General features: G+C 46.0%; 1 protein-coding gene across 1 annotated transcript in view; it reads left to right on the top strand.

The window, feature by feature from the left end:
* The window catches only part of LOC109881109 (acid-sensing ion channel 1), a 414,829-nt gene that overhangs the window by 119,237 nt on the left and 275,332 nt on the right, over positions 1-20,260 (top strand). The gene's annotated exons all lie outside the window — the stretch shown is intronic.

Raw genomic sequence — 20,260 nt, 5'->3', positions numbered from 1 at the left:
GCTCCGGGCTACTACAGGCTAGCTGCTGGTCTGAATCTTTATTTAGACAGTAGCTTTAGACAGTAGCTCCGGGCTACTACAGGCTAGCTGCTGGTCTGAATCTTTATTTAGACAGTAGCTTTAGACAGTAGCTCCGGGCTACTACAGGCTAGCTGCTGGTCTGAATCTTTATTTAGACAGTAGCTCCGGGCTACTACAGGCTAGCTGCTGGTCTGAATCTTTATTTAGACATTAGCTCCGGGCTACTACAGGCTAGCTGCTGGTCTGAATCTTTATTTAGACAGTAGCTTTAGACAGTAGCTCCGGGCTACTACAGGCACAGGCTAGCTGCTGGTCTGAATCTTTATTTAGACAGTAGCTTTAGACAGTAGCTCCGGGCTACTACAGGCTAGCTGCTGGTCTGAATCTTTATTTAGACAGTAGCCCAGGGCTACTACAGGCTAGCTCCTGGTCTGTTCCTGACTCTCTGTCGGCACACTGTTCCCCCGTCGGCTCAGCCACAGCCTCATCGTCACGCTGGCACCACACTCTCTCATGCTAGCCACCTTGCAGTCTCACTGGGGCGTACACACTGTACACACTGACACAAACAGAGGAACAAATTAAAGGGCAGCATATAGGTAGTGTAGTGAGAGTCTTCTGTGTCCTGGGTGCAGAGGTATGTTGTTTTGAAATATATTGTGGCTGGTGGTAATGGAATGAGGAGTCTGTAGAGAGAATGTGTTTTTTGTTGTTGTTGTGTTGAACTGTATGTCTCAACTCAGACACTGTCCCCTGGTCCAGCCTGTCTGTTAGCTGCAGAACACGTGCGTCATGTCTCTCAAAGCCCTGTGTGTGTGTGTGTGTGTGTATGCACGTGTGTGTGTGATATAAACCTTGAAACATCCCTTAGAGGTAATTTATCAGATTAGGAAGTAAGAGAATCAATCACAGACACATCACGCACACACATCACACACACACACACATCACACACACACACACACACACCCATGTCCTATGATGAATGTTGTTCTATGGAGCTCTGCGATCTACACTGTAATGTGTCTCTCTCAACATTTCTTCAATAAGGATTCAGCAGCCAGCACTACCAGGAAGAGGAGATACATTAATCATGATGATTTCAGCTCACCTTCTCTGCCTCCAGTATCTGAGTGTGTGTGTGTGTGTGTGTGTGTGTGTGTGTGTGTGTGTGTGTGTGTGTGTGTGTGTGTGTGTGTGTGTGTGTGTGTGTGTGTGTGTGTGTGTGTGTGTGTGCGCGAGAGAGAATGTGTGTGTGTTTCTGAGTGTGTGTGTGTGTGTGTGTGTGAGAATGTGTGTCTGAGTGTGTGTGTGTGGAGGGGGGGGGATTCCAGTCATAAACAATACTGGTCATTAGCTACTGAATAAATTAACCCAATCAACCACACAGTCTGTATCCCAAATAACCCCACTTTTCCCTATATAGTGCACTACTATTGGCACTATATAGACAATAGGGTGCCATTTGTCTGTCTGCCAATGGAGAGAAACAGAATAGAAAAGTGGTTGTTAAATGGTGTGAACTGAGACGTTTCGTATTGGTTTACTAGTCGTATTTTAGTACAGGTCTACGGCTCTTCGCTCATAACACTTCAGGAAACAGCAGAGGGAACACCCCCCTATCCACATCGATGGAAAAGTAGTGGAGAGGGTAGCAAGTTTAAATTTTGATTTGATTTGATTTTGAACATGGGTCTGTTCATTAGGCAACAAACGGAAGAAAATTGACTGAAACAACGTGGACTCGTCTTAGAAGAAACTCTCATTTACATCTTCTTGTTGCAGAATATTTCAAAACGTTTTTTTTTTTTTTCCCTAATGAACATGACCCGGAGGACATATTGGCTTTTTTCCCCGCTGCCCTAATGAACATGACCCGGAGGACATATTGGCTTTTTTCTCCTGAGATTAAATCCATCCTCCTAGATGACTGATAAAGGAGCACACACACACACACACTGACACACACACACACACACACGTTCTCTCTCTCACACACACACACACACACACACACACACACACACACACACACACACACTCAGACACACTCAGACACATTCTCTCACACACACACACACACACACACACACTCAGACACACACACAATCACACTCAGACACACACACACACACACACACACACACACACACACACACACACACACACACACACACACACACACACACACACACTAAGTGATCAGATGACTGATAAAGGAGCACACACACACAGACACACAGACACTCAGACACACACAAACTCACACACAGATGAGTGAGCGGATGGATATCCCTAACAACAACAACAAAAAACACTTCAAATTTGCAGTTTCACATGTGAAATAGCATGTGAAATAGCATGTGAAATAGCATGTGAAATAGCATGTGAAATAGCATGTGAAATAGCATGTGAAACCATACATTTACATTTACAGTTACCACCACCTTTTCACATGTCAGAAGAGAACACCTGTGAATTTCAGTTGCACATGTAAGAAAACTCCAAATGTAAACATTTCACTTTCAAAAAAGGAATTGCAAGTTCACATGTGGTGATGAACTAGTGTAATTCTGTGTAATTCTGTGGAAAGTTGGTGTTAATGTTGCAGTAGTAATGTTTCCACATGTGGAAATGCAAATTCTCTAACGCTGTCAGGGTTAATCAGTTAATCAGTCAAGTTCACTTTTTTTTGTGTCATTTTTTGTGCAAATATGTTTGTTTTTTTACGCAATATCTGAAGGCTATAATATAATTATAATATTTATAATTATATATTATATATTATAATACATAAACTACTACAGCTGAAAGCAATGATGCCAAAACAGGTTGAATTTGAGATTAAAGAAAAAGTTTCTAAATTTTCCTGATTTTTGCTAACCGTTACTTCACACAAAATCAAAACGGTAAAAATTTTTGTAATTAAAAAAAAATTGTAATGCTTATTGTTAAAAAAAAAACGGAATTTGCGATCAATCGTGATTCATCACAATCCTGTGATAAACACGTGTCCCGAAACCACGTTGTTTTGTCACATTAAAACAAAATAATTTTGGTAAGGTGTCACCTATCCTCTTGATGTTATTTCCCTTTAATAAAAAATGCTCATTACCATTCTGGAGGCAAAGCAATGTAGGTCACCTTGCACTTAGTGAATTGCTTTCCTGTAGGGTTTGATTAAGGACCCACTATGTCTCATTCCATTATGAATACTATAAAACTCCTGAACGGGCCGAGCCCCGAGCAGAACCTGACATTTGGAAGGAAATAAATGCTGTCACCTCGTATGTCAATACGATGAGAGGGGAGAAGAAAAACAATTACTTTTCTCTAAAAACTAAAAACTTATCAGATAAATATTTGATAACAGGTTAATCTAGTGACTAGCTTGATCCTGATTCCAAGTCCTGAGTTCTTTGTCAAACGATGAACCTTTTAAGGTGCTGGTCCTCATCAAAAGAAAACAGGGTTAGAGAGGAACACATGGGATTTGAGTTCTGTGTGCTGCAGTGGATATATACATACAGTGAGGCAAAAAAGTATTTCGTATAGCCACCAATTGTGCAAGTTCTCCCACTTAAAAAGATGAGAGAGGCCTGTAATTTTCATCATAGGTACACTTCAACTATGACAGACAAATGAGAAAAAAACATCCAGAAAATCACATTGTAGGATTTTTTATGAATTTATTTGAAAATTATGGTGGAAAATAAGTATTTGTTCAATAACAAAAGTTTATCTCAATACTTTGTTATATACACTTTGTTGGCAATGACAGAGGTCAAATGTTTTCTGTATGTCTTCACAAGGTTTTCACACACTGTTGCTGGTATTTTGGCCCATTCCTCCATGCAGATCTCCTCTAGAGCAGTGATGTTTTGGGGCTGTTGCTGAGCAACACGGACTTTCAACTCCCTCCAAAGATTTTCTGTGGGGTTGAGATCTGGAGACTGGCTAGGCCGCTCCAGGACCTTGAAATGCTTCTTACGAAGCCACTCCTTCGTTGCCCGGGCGGTGTGTTTGGGATCATTGTCATGCTGAAAGACCCAGCCACGTTTCATCTTCAATGCCCTTGCTGATGGAAGGAGGTTTTCACTCAAAATCTCACGATACATGGCCCCATTCATTCTTTCCTTTACACAGATCAGTCGTCCTGGTCCCTTTGCAGAAAAACAGCCCCAAAGCATGATGTTTCCACCGCCATGCTTCACAGTAGGTATGGTGTTCTTTGGATGCAACTCAGCATTCTTTGTCCTCCAAACATGACGATTTGAGTTTTTACCAAAAAGTTATATTTTGGTTTCATCTGACCATATGACATTCTCCCAATCTTCTTCTGGATAATCCAAATACTCTCTAGCAAACTTCAGACGGGCCTGGACATGTACTGGCTTAAGCAGGGGGACACGTCTGGCACTGCAGGATTTGAGTCCCTGGCGGCGTAGTGCGTTACTGATGGTAGGCTTTGTTATTTTGATCCCAGCTCTCTGCAGGTCATTCACTAGGTCCCCCCGTGTGGTTCTGGGATTTTTGCTCACCCTTCTTGTGATCATTTTGACCCCATGGGGTGAGATCTTGCGTGGAGCCCCAGATCGAGGGAGATTATCAGTGGTCTTGTATGTCTTCCATTTCCTAATAATTGCTCCCACAGTTGATTTCTTCAAACCAAGCTGCTTACCTATTGCAGATTCAGTCTTCCAAGCCTGGTGCAGGTCTACAATTTTGTTTCTGGTGTCCTTTGACAGCTCTTTGGTCTTGGCCATAGTGGAGTTTGGAGTGTGACTGTTTGAGGTTGTGGACAGGTGTCTTTTATACTGATAACAAGTTCAAACAGGTGCCATTAATACAGGTAACGAGTGGAGGACAGAGGAGCCTCTTAAAGAAGAAGTTACAGGTCTGTGAGAGCCAGAAATCTTGCTTGTTTGTAGGTGACCAAATACTTATTTTCCACCATAATTTGCAAATGAATTCTGTAGAGAGAGAAGTGAGATGTGTCTGTAGAGAGATGTGAGGTGTGTCTGTAGAGAGAGAAGTGAGGTGTGTCTGTAGAGAGAGATGTGAGGTGTGTCTGTAGAGAGATGTGAGGTGTGTCTGTAGAGAGAGATGTGAGGTGTGTCTGTAGAGAGATGTGAGGTGTGTCTGTTGAGAGATGTGAGGTGTGTCTCTAGAGAGATGTGAGGTGTGTCTGTAGAGAGATGTGAGGTGTGTCTGTAGAGAGAGATGTGAGGTGTCTGTAGAGAGATGTGATGTGTGTCTGTAGAGAGATGTGAGGTGTGTCTGTAGAGAGGTGTGAGTTGTGAAGTTTGTTGCATCATTTATAGGGATAAAGAGCTGTGCTGATGAAGGCTGTGAGTATGCGTGAAAAATGCACCCTCCATTCCCCTTCCCATCTGTTTTGTTCTCAACACGTCACACACACACACACACACACATTCCCAGCGTGTTCCACTCTCATCTCAGCTGGATCTTCCGTACTGCCTGTCTTCCTGCAGGTTCTCATTTAAAGGCGAAGATTTGTCTGGTGGTGCCTCGGGATCTGGGCTGGTGTTGCTAGGGTTACCGGGGTTACTGGGGATACCGGGGTTAAAATTAAATCATCCAATTAGTATTTGTCACATGCGCCGAAAACAGCAGGTGTAGACCAGGTGTCGATGTTTACTTACAAGCCCCTTAACCAACAATGTGGAGGTTATATACAGGGTATTACGGTACAGAGTCAGTGTGGAGGCTATATACAGGGTATTACGGTACAGAGTCAGTGTGGAGGCTATATACAGGGTGTTACGGTACAGAGTCAATGTGGAGGCTATATACAGGGTATTACGGTACAGAGTCAGTGTGGAGGCTATATACAGGGTATTACGGTACAGAGTCAGTGTGGAGGCTATATACAGGGTATTACGGTACAGAGTCAATGTGGAGGCTATATACAGGGTATTACGGTACAGAGTCAATGTGGAGGCTATATACAGGGTATTACGGTACAGAGTCAGTGTGGAGGCTATATACAGGGTATTACGGTACAGAGTCAGTGTGGAGGCTATATACAGGGTATTACGGTACAGAGTCAGTGTGGAGGCTATATACAGGGTATTACGGTACAGAGTCAATGTGGAGGCTATATACAGGGTATTACGGTACAGAGTCAGTGTGGAGGCTATATACAGGGTATTACGGTACAGAGTCAATGTGGAGGCTATATACAGGGTATTACGGTACAGAGTCAATGTGGAGGCTATATACAGGGTATTACGGTACAGAGTCAATGTGGAGGCTATATACAGGATATTACGGTACAGAGTCAGTGTGGAGGCTATATACAGGGGGCACCGGTACAGAGTCAATGTGGAGGCTATATACAGGGGGCACCGGTACAGAGTCAATGTGGAGGCTATATACAGGGGGCACCGGTACAGAGTCAATGTGGAGACTATATACAGGGGGTACTGGTACAGAGTCAATGTGGAGGTTATATACAGGGTATTACGGTACAGAGTCAGTGTGGAGGCTATATACAGGGTATTACGGTACAGAGTCAGTGTGGAGGCTATATACAGGGTGTTACGGTACAGAGTCAGTGTGGAGGCTATATACAGGGTATTACGGTACAGAGTCAGTGTGGAGGCTATATACAGGGGGTACTGGTACAGAGTCAATGTGGAGGCTATATACAGGGGGGTACCGGTACAGAGTCAATGTGGAGGCTATATACAGGGGGGTACCGGTACAGAGTCAGTGTGGAGGCTATATACAGAGGGTACTGGTACAGAGTCAGTGTGGAGGCTATATACAGGGGGTACTGGTACAGAGTCAGTGTGGAGGCTATATACAGGGGGTACTGGTACAGAGTCAGTGTGGAGGTTATATACAGGGGGTACCGGTACAGAGTCAGTGTGGAGGCTATATACAGGGTGTTAGGGTACAGAGTCAATGTGGAGGCTATATACAGGGGGTACCGGTACAGAGTCAGTGTGGAGGCTATATACAGAGGGTACTGGTACAGAGTCAGTGTGGAGGTTATATACAGAGGGTACTGGTACAGAGTCAGTGTGGAGGTTATATACAGGGGGTACCGGTACAGAGTCAGTGTGGAGGCTATATACAGGGTGTTAGGGTACAGAGTCAATGTGGAGGCTATATACAAAGGGTACCGGTACAGAGTCAGTGTGGAGGCTATATACAGGGGGTACTAGTACAGAGTCAATGTGGAGGCTATATACAGGGGGTACCAGTACAGAGTCAATGTGGAGGCTATATACAGGGGGTACCGGTACAGAGTCAATGTGGAGGCTATATACAGGGGGTACTGGTACAGAGTCAATGTGGAGGCTATATACAGGGGGTACCGGTACAGAGTCAATGTGGAGGCTATATACAGGGGGTACCAGTACAGAGTCAATGTGGAGGCTATATACAGGGGGTACCGGTACAGAGTCAATGTGGAGGCTATATACAGGGGGGTACCGGTACAGAGTCAATGTGGAGGCTATATACAGGGGGTACCGGTACAGAGTCAATGTGGAGGCTATATACAGGGGGTACCGGTACAGAGTCAGTGTGGAGGCTATATACAGAGTGTACTGGTACAGAGTCAGTGTGGAGGCTATATACAGGGGGTACTGGTACAGAGTCAATGTGGAGGCTATATACAGGGGGTACTGGTACAGAGTCAATGTGGAGGCTATATACAGGGTGTTACGGTACAGAGTCAATGTGGAGGCTATATACAGGGGGTACTGGTACAGAGTCAGTATGGAGGCTATATACAGGGGGTACCGGTACAGAGTCAATGTGGAGGCTATATACAGGGGGTACCGGTACAGAGTCAGTGTGGAGGCTATATACAGGGGGTACTGGTACAGAGTCAATGTGGAGGTTATATACAGGGGGTACCGGTACAGAGTCAGTGTGGAGGCTATATACAGGGTGTTAGGGTACAGAGTCAATGTGGAGGCTATATACAGGGGGTACTGGTACAGAGTCAGTGTGGAGGCTACATACAGGGGGTACCGGTACAGAGTCAATGTGGAGGCTATATACAGGGTGTTACGGAACAGAGTCAATGTGGAGGCTATATACAGGGGGTACTGGTACAGAGTCAGTGTGGAGGCTATATACAGGGGATACTGGTACAGAGTCAATGTGGAGGCTATATACAGGGGTACTGGTACAGAGTCAATGTGGAGGCTATATACAGGGGGTACTGGTACAGAGTCAATGTGGTGGCTATATACATGGGGTACTGGTACAGAGTCAATGTGGAGGCTATATACAGGGGGTACTGGTACAGAGTCAATGTGGAGGCTATATACAGGGGGTACCGGTACAGAGTCAATGTGGAGGCAATATACAGGGGGGTACTGGTACAGAGTCAATGTGGAGGTTATATACAGGGGGTACCGGTACAGAGTCAATGTGGAGGCTATATACAGGGGGTACCGGTACAGAGTCAATGTGGAGGCTATATACACGGGGTACTAGTACGGAGTCAATGTGGAGGCTATATACAGGGGGTACCGGTACAGAGTCAATGTGGAGGCTATATACAGGGTGTTACGGTACAGAGTCAATGTGGAGGCTTTATACAGGGGGTACCGGTATAGAGTCAATGTGGAGGCTATATACAGGGTATTACGGTACAGAGTCAATGTGGAGGCTATATACAGGGTATTACGGTACAGAGCCAATGTGGAGGCTATATACAGGGGGTACCAGTACAGAGTCAATGTGGAGACTATATACAGGGTTTTACGGTACAGAGTCAATGTGGAGGCTATATACAGGGGTACCGGTACAGAGTCAATGTGGAGACTATATACAGGGTGTTACGGTACAGAGTCAATGTGGAGGCTATATACAGGGTGTTATGGTACAGAGTCAATGTGGAGGCTATATACTGGGGGGTGCCGGTACAGAGTCAATGTGGAGGCTATATACAGGGGGTACTAGTATGGAGTCAATGTGGAGGCTATATACAGGGGGTACCGGTACAGAGTCAATGTGGAGGCTATATACACGGGGTACTGGTACAGAGTCAATGTGGAGGCTATATACAGGGGGTACCGGTACAGAGTCAATGTGGAGGCTATATACAGGGTGTTACGGTACCAAGTCAATATTAAGGCTATATACAGGGGCTAACGGTACAGAGTCAATGTGGAGGCTATATTCAGGGGGTACTGGTACAGAGTCAATGTGGAGGCTATATACAGGGTGTTACGGTACAGAGTCAATGTGGAGTCTATATACAGGGTGTTACGGTACAGAGTCAATGTGGAGGCTATATACAGGGTGTTACGGTACAGAGTCAATGTGCAGGGGTACATGGTAATTGAGGTAATATGTAGATGTAGGTATAGTTAGAGATAATAAACTATGCCAAGATAATAAACAGCTAGTAGGGAGGGTCACTGCTACTGGTCCTGCTGGCCTTTTGATTCATTGTTCAACAGTCTAATGGCCTGGGGGTAGAGGCTGTTGAGGACCTAGAGGGTTTCTGGAGGTAGAGGCTGTTGAGGACCTAGAGGGTTGCTGGTTGTAGATGATGTTGAGGACCTAGAGTGTTACTGGGGGTAGAGACTGTTAAATATTTAGAGGGTTACTGGGGATACCAGGGTTACTGGGGGTATAGGCTGTTGAGGGTTACTGGGGATACCAGGGTTACTGGGGATACCGGTGTTACTGGTGAAACCAGTGTTACTGGGGATACCAGGGTTACTGGGGATACCAGGGTTACTAGGGATATCAGGGTTACTATGGATACCAGGGTTACTGGGGATCCCGGTGTTACTGGTGAATCCAGGGTTGCTGGGGTTACTGGATATAGCAGGATTGCTGTGGTTACTGGGAATACCGGGGTTACCGGGGATACCAGGTTTTCTGGGATCCTGGGGATACCAGGGTTACTGGTGATACCGGTGTTACAGGGGATACCGGGGTTACTGGGGAAACCAGGCTTACTAGGGTTATCGGGGTTACTGGGGATACCAGGCTTACTGGGGTTATCGAGGTTACTGGGGTTGTCGGGGGTTACTGGGGTATTCTGAGGTTACTGTAAGTGAATTGACGTGTGGGTTCTATTGGTGGGCGGATAGCCCATAATACTGTCGCTTGCGGAGCTAGAGAGAGAGATGGAGAGAGGGAGGAAGGGAGAGAAAGAGGGAGGGAGATGGAGAGAGAGAGGAAGGGGGAGAGAGAGATGGAGAGAGAGAGGAAGGGGGAGAGAGGGAGGAAGGGAGAGAGAGATGGAGAGAGAGAGGAAGGGGAAGAGAGAGATGGAGAGAGAGAGATGGAGAGAGAGATGGAGAGAGAGAGAGGAAGGGGGAGAGAGAGATGGAGAGAGGGAGGAAGGGAGAGAGATGGAGAGAGAGAGGAAGGGGGAGAGAGAGATGAAGAGGAGAGAGAGAGGAAGGGAGAGAGAGGAAGGGAGAGAGAGAGATGGAGAGAGAGAGGAAGGGAGAGAGAGAGGAAGGGAGAGAGAGATGGAGAGAGAAAGGAAGGGAGAGAGAGAGGAAGGGAGAGAGATGGAGAGAGAGGAAGGGAGAGAGAGAGGAAGGGAGAGAGAGAGGAAGGGGGAGAGAGAGGAAGGGAGAGAGAGAGATGGAGAGAGAGAGAGGAAGGGAGAGAGAGAGATGGAGAGAGGAAGGGAGAGAGAGAGATGGAGAGAGAGAGGAAGGGGGAGAGAGAGGAAGGGGGAGAGAGAGAAAGGGAGAGAGAGAGATGGAGAGAGAGAGGAAGGGAGAGAGAGAGAGAGATGGAGAGAGAGAGGAAGGGAGAGAGAGATGAAGGGAGAGAGAGATGGAGAGAGAGAGGAAGGGGGAGAGAGAGATGGAGAGAGAGAGGAAGGGGGAGAGAGTATTCATACCCCTTGACTTATTCCACATGTTTTTGAGTTACAGACAGAATTCTAAATTGATTGCTTTTTTTCCACACACAATACCCCATAATGACAAAGTGAAAACTGCTGTGAGTCTTTCTGGGTACGCCTCTAAGAGCTTTGCACCCTTGATTGTAAAATATTTGCCCATTATTCTTTAAAAAATTATTCAAGCTCTGTCAAATTGGTTGTTGATCATTGCTAGACAACAATATTCAGGACTTGCCATACATTTTCTGTCTTCTTGGTAAGCAACACGATTGTAGATTTGGCCAAGTGTATTAAGTTATCTTGCTGAAAGGTGAATTCATCTCCCAGTGTCTGGTGGAAAGCAGACTGAACCAGGTTTTCCTCTAGGATTTTGCCTGTGCTTACCTCCATTCGATCATTTTTATCCTGAAAACCCCAGTCCTTAACAATTACAAGCATACCCATAACATGACGCAGCCACCACTACTCAGTAATGTGTTGTATTGGATTTGCCCCTAACTTTGTATTCAAATAAAAAGTGTATTGCTTTGCCAATTTTTTGGCGATCTTACTTTAGTGCCTTGTTGCAAACAGGAAACTGGTTTTGGAATATTTTTATTCTGTACAGGCTTCCTTCTTTTCACTCTGTCCTTTAGGTTAGTATTGTGGAGTAACTACAATGTTGTTGATCCATCCTCAGTTTTCTCCTATTACAGCCATTAAACTCTGTCCTTTAGGTTACTGTTGTGGAGTAACTACAATGTTGTTGATCCACCCTCAGTGTTCTCCTATTACAGCCATTAAACTCTGTCCTTTAGGTTACTGTTGTGGAGTAACTACAATGTTGTTGATCCACCCTCAGTGTTCTCCTATTACAGCCATTAAACTCTGTAACTGTTTTAAAGTCACCATTGGCCTCACGGTGAAAACAGTTTCCTTCCACTTCGGCAACTGAGCTAGGAAGGACGCTTGTATCTTTGTTGTGACTGGGTGTATTGATACACAATCTAAAATAAACTCTAGTTAATAACTTCACCATGCTCAAAGGGATATTTCCCTGGTCTTTGTGGTTGAATCTGTGTTTGAAATTCACATCTGTGGGGGTACAGAGATGAGGTAGTCATTCAAAAACCATGTTAAACACTATTATTGCACACTGAGTGTGCAATACAACTTCAATACAACTTATTATGTGACTTGTTATTCACATTTTTACTCCTGAACTTATTTAGGAATTCAATAACAAAGAGGTTGAATACTTTCAAATTTCGGGGGGGGGGGGGGGGGGGGGGGGTGTAACATCAAGGGGTGTGAATACTTCCTGAAGGCACTGTCAAAACACCAAGGGGTATGAATACTTCCTGAAGGCACTGTGAAAACATCAAGGGGTATGAATACTTCCTGAAGGCACTGTGAAAACATCAAGGGGTGTGAATACTTCCTGAAGGCACTGTGAAAACATCAAGGGGTGTGAATACTTCCTGAAGGCACTGTGAAAACATCAAGGGGTGTGAATACTTCCTGAAGGCACTGTCAAAACACCAAGGGGTATGAATACTTCCTGAAGGCACTATGAAAACATCAAGGGGTGTGAATACTTCCTGAAGGCACTGTGAAAACATCAAGGGGTGTGAATACTTCCTGAAGGCACTGTGAAAACATCAAGGGGTGTGAATACTTCCTGAAGGCACTGTGAAAACATCAAGGGGTGTGAATACTTCCTGAAGGCACTGTGAAAACATCAAGGGGTGTGAATACTTCCTGAAGGCATTTTTATATATTCTTCTTTCCACTTTGTCTTTTGAAAGTAAGTCTCTCTGGATAAGAGCGTCTGCTAAATGACCAAAATGTAATGAACAAATGTCAAATGTATGTCTGTCTGTCTGTCTCTTTTCCTCATGTCTGTTATGTCGGAGGGAGCGCTGTTAGAGCGATGCCACCCAGGGGGTTCACTGTTGAGGAGACGACTAATGTTCACATCACTTTAACCTTTCATCTGTCACTTAGGCACTGAGATTAGAATGTGTGTTCGTCTGTTCACGTGTGTGAGTGGGGCTTCATGCGTGTATATAGAACAGCTGGAGAGAGAGAGAGAGAGAGAGAGAGAGAGAGAGAGAGAGAGAGGAGAGAGAGAGAGAGAGAGAGAGAGAGAGAGAGAGAGAGAGAGAGAGAGAGAGAGAGAGAGAGAGAGAGAGAGAGAGAGAGAGAGAGAGAGAGAGAGAGAGGAGAGAGAGAGAGAGAGAGAGAGAGAGAGAGAGAGAGAGAGAGAGAGAGAGAGGAGAGAGAGAGAGAGAGAGAGAGTAGAGAGAGAGAGAGAGAGAGAGAAGAGAGAGAGAGAGAGAGAGAGAGAGAGAGAGAGAGAGAGAGGTGAGGACAGCAGCTGTTCGGCTGCTGTGACAAAACTGTCACAAACAGCGCTGATTCATCCCAGCATGACTTCAGTAATGTAACCTTGCTTTTGTTGGTCCCTCAACTGGCCCTGAAGTGACTGTCTTGTGACTGCCCTGTGACTGTCTTGGACTGTATTTACCACACAGTATATTCATTGTCTCTGCATGCATTTCTTTAATTGAAATGCCATATTATAAATAATGCTTCTTATTAACATCTTTGATGTTTGAGCTTTTAGAATGAATGAACGGCAGTTTAGCTGTGAGTATCAAGATCTAAATCAAGATATAAAGTCTGGATGTTGTCTTTTATAAAAGGCATTTTACATCAAACAGCACTTTGGCTGTGACAGAGGAGTCACCTGTTTAGTGACAGAGGAGCCACCTGTTTAGTGGCAGAGGAGTCACCTGTTTAGTGACAGAGGAGTCACCTGTTTATGAAGGAGTCACCTGTTTAGTGACAGAGGAGTCACCTGTTTAGTGACAGAGGAGTCACCTGATTAGTGACAGAGGAGTCACCTGTTTAGTGACAGAGGAGTCACCTGTTTAGTGACAGAGGAGTCACCTGTTTAGTGACAGAGGAGTCACCTGTTTAGTGACAGAGGAGTCACCTGATTAGTGACAGAGGAGTCACCTGATTAGTGACAGAGGAGTCACCTGTTTAGTGACAGAGGAGTCACCTGTTAGTGACAGAGGAGTCACCTGATTAGTGACAGAGGAGTCACCTGTTTAGTGACAGAGTCACCTGTTTAGTGACAGAGGAGTCACCTGTTTAGTGACAGAGGAGTCACCTGTTTAGTGAGCCAGTGAGAGTCAGATTGATAAAGGAGGGAGCGAGAGAGGGGGAGGCAGAGAGAGAGAGAAAGACTGAGACAGAGGAGTCTGCCACCTGTTTAGTGAGCCAGTGAGAGTCAGATTGATAAATGAGAGAGCGAAAGAGGGGCAGGCAGAGAGAGAAAGACTGAGACAGAGAGAGAGAGAGAGAGAGGGGGAGAAGGAAAGAGGGGGAGGCAATTGGAATACAATATTCCAATTGGCTATACTTAAACTCTTTAACATCCTCCTCAGCTCTGATATCTTCCCCAATATTTGGAACCAAGGACTGATAACCCCAATCCACAAAAGTGGAGACAAATTTGACCCCAATAAACTACAGTGGGATATGCATCAACAGTAACCTTGGGGAAATCCTCTGCATTACCATTAACAGCAGACTCGTACATTTCCTCAGCGAAAACAATGTCCTGAGCAAATGTCAAATTGGCTTTTAACCAAATGATCGTATGACAGACCACGTTTTCGCCCTGCACACCCTAATTGACAAATAAACCAAACCAACCAAAACAAAGTCAAAGACTTCTCATGATTTGTTGATTTCAAAAAAGCCTTTGACTCAATTTGGCATGAGGGTCTGCTATACAAATAGATGGAAAGTGGTGTTGAGGGAAAAACATACGACATTGTAAAATCCATGTACACAAATAACAAGTGTGCGGTTAAAATTGGCAAAAAACACACAAATTTCTTCCCACGGGGTCGTGGGGTTAGACAGCTTAAGCCCCACTCTCTTCAACATATATATCAACGAATTGGCGCGGGCACTATAACAGTCTGCAGCACCCGGTCTCACCCTACTAGCATCTGAAGTCAAATGTCTACTGTTTGCTGATGATCTGGTGCTGCTGTCACCAACCAAGGAGGGCCTACAGCAGCAACTTCTGCACAGATTCTGCCAGACCTGGGCCCTGACAGTAAATCTCAGTAAGACTAAAAAGGTCCCGTTGCAAGAATCACAAATACAAATTCCATCTAGACACCGTTGCCCTAGAGCACACAAAAAAACGATACATACCTTGGCCTAAACATCAGCGCCACAGGTAACTTCCACAAAGCTGTGAACGATCTGAGAGACGAGGCAAGAAGGGCCTTCTATGCCATCAAAAGGAACATAACATTTGACATACCAATTAGGATCTGTCTAAAAATACTTGAATCAGTCATAGAGCCCATTGCCCTTTATGGTTGTGAGGTCTGGGGTCCGCTCACCAACCAAGAATTCACAAAATGGGACAAACACCAAATTGAGACTCTCCATGCAGAATTCTGTAAAAATATCCTCAGTGTACAACGTAGAACACCAAATAATGCAGGTAGAGCAGAATTAGGCCGATACCCGCTAATTACAGTGCCTTGCGAAAGTATTCGGCCCCCTTGAACTTTGCGACCTTTTGCCACATTTCAGGCTTCAAACATAAAGATATAAAACTGTATTTTTTTGTGAAGAATCAACATCAAGTGGGGCACAATCATGAAGTGGAACGACATTTATTGGATATTTCAAACTTTTTGAACAAATCAAAAACTGAAAAATTGGGCGTGCAAAATTATTCAGCCCCCTTAAGTTAATACTTTGTAGCGCCACCTTTTGCTGCGATTACAGCTGTAAGTCGCTTGGGGTATGTCTCTATCAGTTTTGCACATCGAGAGACTGAAATTTTTTCCCATTCCTCCTTGCAAAACAGCTCGAGCTCTCTCTCCCTCTCTATCCCTCCATCTCCCTCCCTCTCCCTCTCCCTCTCCCTCTCCCTCTCCCTCTCCCTCTCCCTCTCCCTCTCCCTCTCCCCTCTCCCTCTCCCTCTCCCTCTCCCTCCCTCTCTCCCTCTCCCTCTCCCTCTCCCTCTCCCTCTCTCTCCCTCCATCTCTCTCCCTCTCCCTCTCTCTCTCTCCCTCTCCCTCTACCTCCATTGTACCTCCGTTGTACCTCCGTTCTCCATTGTACCTCCGTTCTACCAGGTGTATACAGTGAGTCCCCCTCTCTATCCTCCGTCTCTCCCTCACCCTCTCTCTCTCTCCCTCTCTCTCCCTCCATCTCTCTCCCTCCATCTCTCTCCCTCTCCCTCTCTCTCCCTCTCCCTCCCTCCCTCCCTCTCTCTCTCCCTCTCCCTCTCTATCCCTCCCTCTCTCTCCCTCTCCCTCTCTCTTCCTCCCTCTCTCTCCCTCTCTATCCCTCCGTCTCCCTCTCTCTTCCTCTCCCTCTCTATCCCTCCCTCTCTCTCCCTCTCCCTCTCTATCCCTCCCTCTCTCTCCCTCTCCCTCTACCTCCATTGTACCTTGTTATAAAACCATTCAACTAAACTATCGAAGACAAATATTGACAGGGCTTGTAATACTAGAACCAATGAAACAGCAGATCACCTACAGATCACCTACATGCTAAATCACATTATTTTGGATTTGGATTTGTTTCATCATGCAGGGGACAATGACCAATTAGTATCATGTTTCAGTGTGACACAATCGTTTATGGGATAATCATTACAAGTCTTACTTCCTGTCTATAATTACATTTCACAGTCATGTTGCTAATCTCAGGAGATTAATCATTATGTATAGGTTACAGTGGGTGTGGGTGTGTCTGTGTGTGTGTGTGTGTGTGTGTGTGTGTGTGTGTGCACGCGCGTTTGCATGCTCATTTGTAATGGTTTTTTTGCACTAAAACAGGAAATGAATCCATCCTGCATAGCCAGAGCATTGTCTCATCTCTTCTCTTGTCTCTCTCCATACCAGTTAGTCCCAAGGAAGTTTTACTGGGGGTTCATAAAATCAGAAGGAACAGACTCTGATCAAACTCTTCCTCTAACTTCTCTAACTCTATCCCTCCTTCCAATAAGAGGGAACAGACATTATCACATTCTCTCAAACTAATTACATCTCTGCCTCAACTATCCATCTGACTGGCTATTCCTCCTTCATTTATCTCTCTTTCTCTCGCTCTCCTAAACTCTCTATCTTTCTCTCTCTCACTCTCCTTAACTCTCTCTCTCCTTAACTCTCTCTCTCCTTCCTCTAACTCTCTCTATCTCTCTCTTTCCCTCTCTCTCTCCCTCTCTCCTTAACTCTCTCTTTCCTTAACTTTCTCTATCCCTCCTTCCTCTCTCTCGTGCGCTCTCTCTTGCAGTGCATGCTGGGAGTTTGAGTGTTTGGTGTGGAGGGCTCTGTCCTAACTTATGTTCATGAAAATAGCACAGCTAAATGTGCATTTTAATGTGAGGCATGGGGAGGGGCTCTACACAGGGTTTGCCAGCGCAGATAGTCTACTGTGTTTTGAGTGTGGGGATTTGGGGCATAAGAGCTTTGTGTGCCCACATAAAGACTGTAGACAAGGTGAGGGTACAAGCGCCAGTGGGGGAAATCGAGGTCAACGTGCAGGGGGCAATGAGACTGGGTCTAGTCATGCCAGTGATGGTGGTGTAGATGAGGCTGGGCCTAGGCAGGCTATAGATGGTGGTGTAGATGAGGCTGGGTCTAGTCAGGTTATAGATGGTGGTGTAGATGAGGCTGGGTCTAGTCAGGTTATAGATGGTGGTGTAGATGAGGCTGGGTCTAGTCAGGTTATGGATGGTGGTGTAGATGAGGCTGGGTCTAGTCAGGTTATAGATGGTGGTGTAGATGAGGCTGGGTCTAGCCAGGTTATAGATGGTGGTGTAGATGAGGCTGGGTCTAGTCAGGTTATGGATGGTGGTGTAGATGAGGCTGGCTCTAGTCAGGTTATAGATGGTGGTGTAGATGAGGCTGGGTCTAGTCAGGTTATAGATGGTGGTGTAGATGAGGCTGGGTCTAGTCAGGTTATAGATGGTGGTGTAGATTGGGCTGGGTCTAGTCATCCTATGGAGGGTGGTGTAGATGATGCTGGGTCTAGTCAGGTTATAGATGGTGGTGTAGATGAGGCTGGGTCTAGTCAGGTTATAGATGGTGGTGTAGATGGGTCTGGGTCTAGTCAGGTTATAGATGTGTAGATGAGGCTGGGTCTAGTCAGGTTATAGATGTGTAGATGAGGCTGGGTCTAGTCAGGATATGGATGGTGGGGTACATGAGACTGGCTCTAGTCAGGTTATGGATGGTGGTGTAGATGGGTCTGGGTCTAGTCAGGTTATAGATGGTGGTGTAGATGGGTCTGGGTCTAGTCAGGTTATAGATGTGTGGATGAGGCTGGGTCTAGTCAGGTTATAGATGTGTAGATGAGGCTGGGTCTAGTCAGGTTATAGATGGTGGTGTAGATGAGGCTGGGTCTAGTCAGGTTATAGATGGTGGTGTAGATGAGGCTGGGTCTAGTCATGTTATAGATGGTGGTGTAGATGAGGCTGGGTCTAGTCAGGTTATAGATGTGTAGATGAGGCTGGGTCTAGTCAGGATATGGATGGTGGGGTACATGAGACTGGCTCTAGTCAGGTTATGGATGGTGGTGTAGATGAGGCTGGGTCTAGTCAGGTTATGGATGGTGGTGTAGATGAGGCTGGGTCTAGTCAGGTTATGCTAGTGGATGAGGAGAATATAGTGGGGAAGTGTAAGAGACTAGGGGGGGAGGAGGAGGGTGTCAAGCAGAAAAGGAGAAAGGGGGAGAAGAGGAGACTGAGGAGACGCTGGTAGTTGGCGGAGACCGGGACTGTACAATGGATTTTGCGAAAGACGGAAATGGAGAAGAGCCTCATTCAGGGTCCGTGGGAGAAGACAAATGGAGAAGAGCCTCATTCAGGGTCAGTAGGTGTGTTAAGGGAGAAGACAAATGGAGAAGAGCCTCATTCAGGGTCCGTGGGAGTGTTAAGGGAGAAGACAAATGGAGAAGAGCCTCATTCAGGGTCCGTGGGAGTGTTAAGGGACATCATTAAGCAGTTTGACCTAGTGGATGTTTAGAGAACTAGACATCCCAACACAAGACAGTATACATGGGTGAAGGTCTTTGGGGCTAGGGTGAGTGCGGCTCTGACTCTCCTGCCCAAAAAAGATGACTTGTATGGATTTAAGAACTGGAGGTTTGTGGCTTTGCTTTGTGTCGACTACAAGATATTTGCCAATGTCCTCTCTAAAAGAATGAAGTCCCACCTGGACTCCATAGTACACAAGGACCAAACATATTGATGCTCAATCACAGACAACGTGTTCTTAATCTGGGACATGTTGGACTTGTCGAGAGGTTTTAATGTGAACTTTGGACTGGTCCCTCTAGATCAACAGAAGGCTTTTGATAGAGTGAACCATGAGTATCTGTTTAATGTGATGTCTGTTTTGGGGTTTGGGGAAAGGTTTTTGACCTGTGTGAAGATGTTGTATGCTGGTGCGTCATGTATGGTCAAGGTGGGAGGGGGGCTCAGTAGGCCAGTCTGGGTGAGACGGGGCATTAGACAAGGATGCCCTCTATTGGGGCAGTTATATACACTAGCCATTGAGACTTTGTTGGGCCTGCTAAGCAGGAGACTGCAGGGAGTGTGCTGGACAGGCATGGGTGTGTTAACAGGCATAGCAGTGTCAGCATATGCAGATGACACTTCTGTGATGGTCAGGGGTATGCAGGCACTAGAGACTAGTCTGAATGTGTACGAGGGAGCTTCGTCAGCTAAGGTAAACTGGGGCAAGAGGAAAGCTCTGTTATGGGAGGATAGGGCCCCTCTGCTTCCAGGGGGTTGGCAGTGGGGTTGTGAAGGGCTTAAAATGTTTGGGGTGTACCTGGGCTCAGAGAGGTGTGTCAGGAAGAACTGGGAGGTGGTGTCAAGACTGGCCAGGTGGAGGTGGTTCCTGTCCCAAGTGTCATATAGAGGTAGGGTGCTGATAATGAACAACCTGGTGTCATCTTCCCTGTGGCATAAACTGTCTGTCCTCAACCCCCCAGCCAGTCTGCTCGCAGACCTGCAACACAAGTGAATTCTTTCTGGTTGGACCATCACTGGCAGGGTGCCTGCTTTCCGACTAAAGGCTGTGCAGAGCCTGCTGTAACATACTGATGTCGACTGGAGGGAACCAGCATGCACACTGCTGAGGAGAGCTGGCGGATTAGAGGTGGACCAGCAGCTGTTCATCATGAGGCTGGAGAGGCTGAGGAGATCTGGCGGATTAGGGTTGGACCGGCAGCTGTTCATCATGTAGCTGGAGAGCCTGAGGAGAGCTGGTGGATTAGGGTTGGACCGGCAGCTGTTCCTCATGAGGCTGGAGAGGCTGAGGAGAGCTG

This window comes from Oncorhynchus kisutch, linkage group LG1, assembly GCF_002021735.2.
Source record: "Oncorhynchus kisutch isolate 150728-3 linkage group LG1, Okis_V2, whole genome shotgun sequence".
Classification (NCBI taxonomy): Eukaryota; Metazoa; Chordata; class Actinopteri; order Salmoniformes; family Salmonidae; genus Oncorhynchus; species Oncorhynchus kisutch.
This window is presented reverse-complemented; position numbering and strand designations above follow the sequence as displayed.